Source organism: Neofelis nebulosa, chromosome 2, assembly GCF_028018385.1.
Source record: "Neofelis nebulosa isolate mNeoNeb1 chromosome 2, mNeoNeb1.pri, whole genome shotgun sequence".
NCBI lineage: Eukaryota > Metazoa > Chordata > Mammalia > Carnivora > Felidae > Neofelis > Neofelis nebulosa.
Genome location: NC_080783.1, coordinates 115,547,181 through 115,556,044, shown reverse-complemented (window position 1 = coordinate 115,556,044; position 8,864 = coordinate 115,547,181).

The following is an 8,864-nucleotide window of genomic DNA, read 5'->3' as shown; positions in this document are numbered from 1 at the left end:
CGCTGGCTCATGGGACCAGACTTAAAAATTCAGAGTTTGGCTAGACGATCCTTAAATACTGCCATTATCAAAACTTAAGTTATGTCGCCTTACAATTAAATAATTAAAAAAAATTTTTTTAAATGTATATTTATTTTTGAGAGGGAGAGACACAGAGTGCAGGCAGGGGAGGGGCCAAGAGAGAGGGAGACCCAGAATCCAAAGCAGGCTCCGGGCTCTAAGCTGTCCGCACAGAGCCTGACTCAGGACTCAAACTCAGGAACTGCGAGATCATGACCTGAGTTGAAGTCAGATGCTCAACCAACTGAGCCACCTAGGCACTCCACTAAATAAATTATTTTTTAAACGAAGGTTTTCGGTACTGAAAACTGTAACTTCCTAATTATTTTACTACTATCTGCTCTTGGGGTTGTTCACCTCTATCCTATTTGTGTGGGGGGAATAGAAGGCACAAATCTTCCTAACATCCACTTTCAGTCACATCACCTGGCGGCTTGAAATCCACTGCCTGGGAGTATTCACTCACTGCACATGAGGGCCTCTTCTCTCCCTTTTATTAAACATTTACCAATATACGACAGTCCTCCTACATCCTGAAGTCTTAAGGTTCTAAAAGTTACTTAAGACTCTAAAAGTTACTCATAATAGTTATTAAAATTGCTGAACAGCCAGCACATGCTCATTACATAGTGTTTTCCCACCAACACACTTCTGTCACTACTCACATAGTAAAGGTGGAACTCGAGGGACCATTACGGGGAAAGATTTATCAGAGATAAATAAACTTGGCTTTGAGCTTGGCGCTAAGTTGAGAGACCCCTCCCCCATTCTACATTTTTTTGGTGAGCGATTGGTATCTATGACACTAATTTCCCATTATTTCAGTACCCTTTGTTGAAAAGCTCTCCTCATTTAATTGTCTTTGCACTTGGATAAAAAATTGATTATCATATACCTTTGGGTCTATTGCTGGACTCTGTATTCTGTGCCATTGAGCTAGTTAACTTTCTGTGTGTGTGTGTGTGTGTGTGTGTGTGTGTGTGTGTGTGTGTTTTAAGTTTATTTATTTATTTTGAGAGAGAGGAAGAGAGAGATTCCCAGCAGTTTCCATGTTGTCAGTGCAGAGCCCAACGCGGGCTCCATCCCAGGAACCGTTGAGATCATGACCGGAACTGAAACCAAGCGTTGGACCATTAACGAACTGAGCCACCCAGGTGCCCCAAGCCAGTTCTTCCTCGATGCTAATACCATACTGTGTTTATTTCTATGGCTTCATAATTAGTCTCAAAATTATTTTGAACTTTGTTCTTTTTCAAAGTTGTTTTGGCTATTCTAGAGATATTTTGCATTTCCATATGAATTTTAGAATCAGCTTGTCAATATCTACAAAAAAGAAAAACCTGCTGTGATTTTGACTTGATGTCTCAGCAAATGAAGTCTTCTTATGAATAAGTTGTATTTCATCAGCAGGTCTTCTTATGAACAAAGTTATATCTTCCCATTTATTTAACTCATGTAATTTCTCTCAGCAATGTTTTGTAATGTGGGTCTTGTACATCTTTTGCCATACAGGCATACCTTGTTTTTTTGTGATTCTCTTTATTGGGCTTTGTAGATGTGTTTTTACAGATTGAAGTTTTGTGGCCATCCTACATCGAGCAAGCCTATTGGTGCTTTTAAGATTTTCTCTTTATCACTGTTTTTGTTTGTTTGTTTGTTTTAGCAAATTGGTTATGATTTGCCTGGATGTAATGTTTTCATATTTCTTGTGTTTGGGGTTCATTGAGATTCTTGGATCTGTGGATTTATAATTTTCATCAAGTTTGGAGAATCGTAAGCTGTTACTTCTTCAAGTATATTTTCAGTTCTCCCCCCTCTTCCCTTCTTTTAAGGACTCCAAATACTTGTATATTAGGCCACTTTACATTGTCTCTGAGCTTATTGATGCTCTCTTATTCTTTCCAAATCTCATTATTAAAAATCCCTTTTCTTTGTTTTGTTTTCTATAGTTTTTATTGCTATGCCTTCAAGTTCACTAATCTTTTTTCTTCTGAAATATTTAATCTGCTGTTAAAATTTTTTAATTTTATTTATTTCTGAGAGAGAGTGAGAGAGCGTGCACAGGGGAGGGGCAGAGAGGGAGGGAGACACAGAATCTGAAGCAGGCTCCAGGCTCCGAGCTGTCAGCACAGAGCCCAACAGAGGGCTGGAACTCACGAATCTCGAGATCTTGACCCGAGCCAAAGTCTGTCACTTACCCGACTGAGCCACCCAGGTGCCTCTACATGAGGCACCATTTCCTGGTTAGAAATTTAGGAGTCACCTTTGACCTCTCCTTGTTCCACAACGCCTCTCCCCATCCAGTTGGCATATACTCTTGAGTATATATAGCGTATACTCTTGAGTTTACCTTGTAATCCAGTTATCTTTATCTTTTATTTCTTTGTGTTGTCTGATTGCTGTGGCTAGGACTTCCAGTACTATGTTAACTAACAGTGGTAAGAGTGGACATCCTTGACTTGTTCCTGACCTTAGGGTAAAGAAAGGCTTTCAGTTTTTCCCATTGTGTATGATGTTCACTGTGATTTTTTAATATAAGGTCTTTATTATGTTGAAGTATATTCCATCTAGACCTGCTCTGTTGAGGGTTTATCATGAATGGGTATCATGGATGGTTGACTATGTTGTACTTAGTCAAATGCTTTTTTTGCATCTACTGAAATGATCATATGGTTTTTATCCTTTCTCTTGTTGATGAATCACATTGATTGATTTACAAATATTGAACCACACTTGCATCCTGGGAATAAATCCTACTTGATTGTTGTGAATGATTTTTTTTAACGTATTGTTGGATTTGATTTGCTAGTATTTTGTTGAGGATTTTTGCATCAGAGATATTTGGCCTGTACTTCTCTTTTTTGGTGATGTCTTTCTCTAGTTTTGGTATCAGGATAATGCTGGGCTCATAGAACAAATTTGGAATGTTTCCTTCCTCGTCTATTTTTTGGAATAGTTTGATAAGAATAGATATTAACTCTATTTTCTTTAATTTTTTTTTCTATTTATTTATTTTGAGAGAGAACATGTATGCACACACGACCCAGGGGAGGGGCAGAGAGAGAGGAGAGAGCATCCCTGGGCTGATAGCGTGGAGCCTGGTTCTGGGCTTGATCCCATGTACTATGAGATCATGACCTGAGCCAAAATCAAGAGTCAGACACTCAACTGACTGAGCCACCCAAGCACACTTTAACTCTTCTTTAAAGGTTTGCTAGAATTCTCCTATGAAGCCGTCTGGCCCTGGACTTTTGTTTCCTGGAAGTTTTTTTTGATTTCTGATTTAATTTCTTTACTAGCTATTGGTCAGTTCAAGTTTTGTTTCTTCTTGATTCAATTGTGGTAGGTTGTGTAATTCTAGGAATTTATCCATTTCTTCTAGGTTGTCCAATTTGTTGGCGTATAATTTTTCATAATATTCTCTTAAAATAGTTTGTCTTTCTGTGGTGTTGGTTATTTCTCTTCTTTCATTAGTTGTCATAGACTCTGGGTCTAAATTTCTCTCTGGTCTAGTAAGAGAGCAGGACGTAGGATGAAAAGTGAGAATCTTGTCTGGGAAAAGACAACAGCCTGGAATATGTGTCCTTGCCCCATTTTTATTAGGATTGGAAGGCTTACAAACATGGTGATGGACATGCACAAAGAGACAATGAATCAGTGAAAATTAACTCATGGGCATGAGGAAAAAGGGGGTTTTGAAGATATTCAGGATTAGGGGTGTGGGTTAATACAAAACAAAATCTTGGCACCGGGCAGCCGGGCATAGGGTTGTTTACAGTGGACATGAGGCACCACCTCAGTTTATCTTAGCTAGTCTAGGGGATGAGACAGATAGGACACATGACCTCAGGGTTAACAAGACACATTTCTTTTTTTTTTTTTTATTTTTAAAAAATTTTTTTAATGTTTATTTATTTCTGAGACCGAGAGACACAGAGCATGAGCAGGGGAGGGGCAGAGGGAGAGGGAGACACAGAATCAGAAGCAGGCTTCAGGCTCTGAGTTGTCAGCACAGAGCCCGATGTGGGGCTCGAACTCACAGACTGCGAGATCGTGACCTGAGCCGAAGTTGGTCGCTCAACCGACTGAGCCACCCAGGCGCCCCAAGATACCTTTCTTTTGTTAATCATCTCTACTATGGGCAGCATCACCCACAGCACAGTGCAGTGGTCTATAGCCCTATTTAACTGTTTACCTAACTTGGTTCTTCCCTCCTGTGAAAGCAGCTTTCTGCTATAGTACTAAATTGGGGGTAATTTTCACCTGGAAGGGCTGATCTTGCTTACCTCATATAGCTTTGTATTGGGGGCCTTTGCATCCCCTCTATATCTTGGGTGCCTTTGCAACCCCCTGCTCTCTCCTGGGGTCTTGATCTTGTTTACCCAAACTCAGGTGTGAGCATCCTATGGCTTTGTACTTCTTTATGCCTTGTTAACCCATTGGTGTAAGCCCAGGGGATTCCTAAGCTTATTCCCCACAATTAGTGATTTTGTTTATTTGACTTCTCTCTTCCTTTTTTTTTTTTTTTAATTGATGAGTCTGGCTAGAGGCTTATCAATTTTGTTGATCTTTTCAAAGAACCAGCTTGTGGTTTCATTGAACAGATCTATTTTTTTTCAGTTTCTATATCATTTATTTTTGCTCTAATTTTATTATTTCCTTCCTTCTGCTGGTTTTGAGTTTTGTTTCTTGTTTTTCTAGCTCCTTTAGGTATGATTGTGTTGTTTATTTGAGATTTTTCTTGCTTTCTGAAGTAGACCTGTATTGCTATAAACTTCACTTTTGAAAAAATGTTCATTTACTTTTGAGAGAGAGAGCATGAGTGTGAGAGGGGGACAGAGGATCTGAAGTAGGCTCTGCACTGACAGCCACAAGCCTGATTCATGGCTCAAACTCATGAACCATGAGATCATGACCTGAACTGAAGTTGGATGCTCAACTGACTGAGCCACCCAGGAGCCTCTAAACTTCCCTTTTAGAACTCCTTTTGCTGCATCCCAAAGATTTGGGACCATTTTTTTGTTTACGTTTGTTTTCATGTAATTTTTTATTTCTTTAGTTAAAAAAATTTTTTTTAATTTATTTTTTAACCATGTCATTTTTTATTTCTTCTTTGATTTCTTGGTTGACCCATTCATTGTTTGCTTAGCATGTTATTTTACCTCCATGTATTTGTGCTCTTTCCAGGTTTTTTTTTTCCTGTGGTTCATTTCTAGTTTCATAATGTGGTCAGAAAAGATGGTATGGTATGACTTCAATATTTTTGAATATGTTGAAACTTGTTTTGTGGCCTGATATCTGTGACCTGTGATCTAGTCTGGAGACTGTTCCATGTGCACTCAAAAAGAATGTGTTTTCTGCTGTTTTAGTATGGAATGTTCTGAATATATCTGTTAGATCCATCTGGTCTAATGGGTCATTCAAAACCACTCTTTCCTTGTTGATTTTCTGTTTGCATGATCTGTCCACTGATGTAAGTAGCATGTTAAAATCCCCTGCTGTTATTATATTACTATTGATTAGTTCCTTTATTTTTGTTATTAACTGTTTTATGTATTTGGGTGGTTTCATGTTGGGGGCATAAATATTTACAGTTGTTGTATGTATAGTTTGTTGGATGGTCCCCTTTATTATTATATAGTATCCTTTGTCTCTTGTTACAGTTTTGTTTTAACTCTATTTTGTCCAATATAAATATTGCTATCCTGGCTTTCTTTTGACACATATTTGCGTGAGAAATGTTTTTCCATCCCCTCACAGCTGCAGGTGTCTTTGGGTCTGAAATGAGTCTCTTCTGGCAACATATAGATGGGTCTTGTTTTTTTATCCACTCTGTCACCACATGCCTTTTGATTGGGGCATTTAATCCTTTTATATTCAAAGTAATTACTGATAATATGTATTTATTGCCATTTTGTTACTTCTTTTGTGGTTGTTTTTATAGGTTTTCTCTGATAATTTTCTTGCTCTCATGGTTTGCTGGCTTTTTTAGTCATATACTTGGATTCTTTTCTCCTTATTCTTTGCATATCACTGATTTTTGATTTTTGGTTAACCATTAGGTTTTTGATTTTTGGTTAACCATTTGGTTAACCATCTTCTGCATATAGTATGCTATATGAAGTTGATGGTTGCTTAAGTTTAAACCCATCTTTACTCCTTTCCTTTACCTTTACTCCTTAGGTATATGGTGTCATTTACATCCTTTTATTTTGTGAATCCCTTGACTGATTTTTACAAATTTTTTATTTTTACTGCTTTTGTGCTTCCTATTTTTCATCCTCTCACTTATGGTCTTCGTTTCTACTCAGGGATCCCCTTAATATTTCTTGTGGGTCTGGTTTAGTAGTCATGAATTCCTTAAGTTTTTGTTTGTCTGAGAAACTCTTTACCTCTCCTATTCTGAGTGACAGCGTTGCTGGATGAGTATTCTTTGCTGCACCTTTTTCCCTTTCAGCACTTTGAATATATCCTGCCTAGGAAGGATGCATTCTTGAGTTGTTTTCCCCAGGGCAGTGCACCAAAGTGAGATTCTGGATGGCAAAGGGTGCACGTTGATGGGGGGGGTGGGGGGGGCGGAGACAGGGGGTGAAGAAAGGGGTGGTTAGAAAGAGGACCACTCCAGGCAGATGCAATTCACGTTGCGTTATTACTATGTTGATGTGGTATCTAGAGGTGTTGGGTGGTTTTCATAGTCATTTTAACCAAGTGGCAAGGGAAAGAGTTCTGTCCTCAGTGGCCAGGACTCTGTCTTTCTATTGTTTTTTTTTTTTTTTTTTTTTTCATTGCCATTTTCTAACTGTCATATGCTCTGGTCATATTGGGTCCCCTTTCGGGTACTACCCTAGGTTCTTTCCTGCCTCAGGCCTTCTTGTATGTTGTTCCTCTGCTGGCAGTGCTCTTACCCCTAACTCTTCACCTTGCTAACTCCAGCTAATCCTCTGGTGTCAGCATAATTGTCACTTAGTGACACCTTCCTTGACCAAGTGTGTCAGAGGCAACGCTAGGTGCTTTACAGTCAGTATTTAATCTGAATTAGGTCCTCATGATGTTCTCCCACAGTAGCTCTGATATTTCCTTTCAAGCACTTAGTATAGTTTGTAATTAAGTAGATATTCGTGTGCCCTCTGCCTCCCTCAGGAGGCCGTGCTTTCTCTCCGTCTCCAAGCTCAGCCCTGCATCTCCAGCGCCTGGCACAGTTACTGATAGATCATGGCACTCAGAAAATAGTTGTTGGATGAACAAATAAACAGGAAACATTTGGAAAGAGGCTGGGGACTCTTCCTCTCTCAACCCACCTCTCTAGATTATCTCATCAATTCCCATGGATTTAAACACTGTCTATATATATGCTGATGCTTCCAACTTTTTATCTCTGATTCAAGCTCTCTTCACTTAGTCATTAGGATAATTGTGTGGGATAACCATTATTACCCCTATTTTACAGATGAAACACAGAGAAAATTATATGTCCTGGTGCTATCATCAAAGAGAGGGTTTCTTAGATGTTAGGATGCACTCCTAAAAAAGGTTCTGCCATGTCGTTCTTTTCACAGAGTGCTGGGTCAGTCTTTTTCAACATTGCTTTTGTCAATTTCAGAATTAAAGGCTCCCATAAGATTTGTTATGGTAAAGACACCTGGATTGATGGATCCACCCAAGCTTTTAGATGAAGATTCTGGTAGTGAGTGGGGTCGACTACTCTGGATAAACAGTGTTCTTTACAGAATTGTATTTTAAGAAAGCTTAAAATTGCTTGGTATGCCATGACTAATTAAAAGCACCATTTATAAATACTTATAAATACTCAATACAGATTGATTTTGAGGCACCAACATGTGACTAAAGAAACAAATCTACTTCCGTAGTTGTGGGATTACTGTAGGCCATACTTTCTTTGCTACAGTATGAAACCATTTAGGATTAGACACTAGCCCAAATGCCTTAAGAGTCTTGAAAAGGGAAGCTGCAATAGGTTAATAATGAAACTGTCCCTGTGTAAGTCACTAAGTCCCTGAGCAGGTGAAGTCTGAGGTAAGTCTTGTGGGGTCAATGGGAGTTGGCCCAGTAGGTGAAGCAGGAGAGGGCAGGTGCAGGTGCAGGGTGGCCAGGAGCAGTTCCCAATGCCAGAGGACAGCATGGAATCACTTGGCAAGTCCAGGGAACCATCAGTGGTTTCTGTGGGGGTTGGACATCGGTCAGGAAGGGGATGTAGGAAGAGATGAGGGTGGGGCAGCAGGTGGGGCTTTCAGGATCCTAAAGAACCATCACCACCCACACTAATGTGGTGGTGCTTACCCTAGGCAGTGGGGAGCCACAAGAGGCCTGTTAGCAGAGGAATGACATTATCTGGCCTAGATTTAAAAAAGAAAATGATCACCACGGAGGCTATGTGGAAATTGCATTTGAATCAGGGATATGCTTGAGAGCTGTCTGGGGGCTGGGTGTCAGTGAGGGGGGTTAGCGATGGATGCGACCCAGGGCCTGAAGAAAAGGAGAAGTCAGGATGCCATGTTTCTGGCTTGGGTGGGGTATGGTAGGAGGTACTCATCAGAGTAGGAAAAAGAAGTGTGTTTGGGGACAAAGGGAAGAAGGAATATCTGTTGAGTTGGGGATACCCATGGAGATGTCCAACTGGCAAATAGAAAAAGCTTGAGAGAAGACCTGAAAGTGTCTTTTGAATATTCTCATAGAACACATGGGAGGCCCCTACTAGAGCTGCTGGGGTGAAGCGGGGCCAGCGGCTGGACTGGAGGGGTAGGTGGCAGGGGTGGGTGGCAGGGGTGGGAGCGAGTAGACAGGAT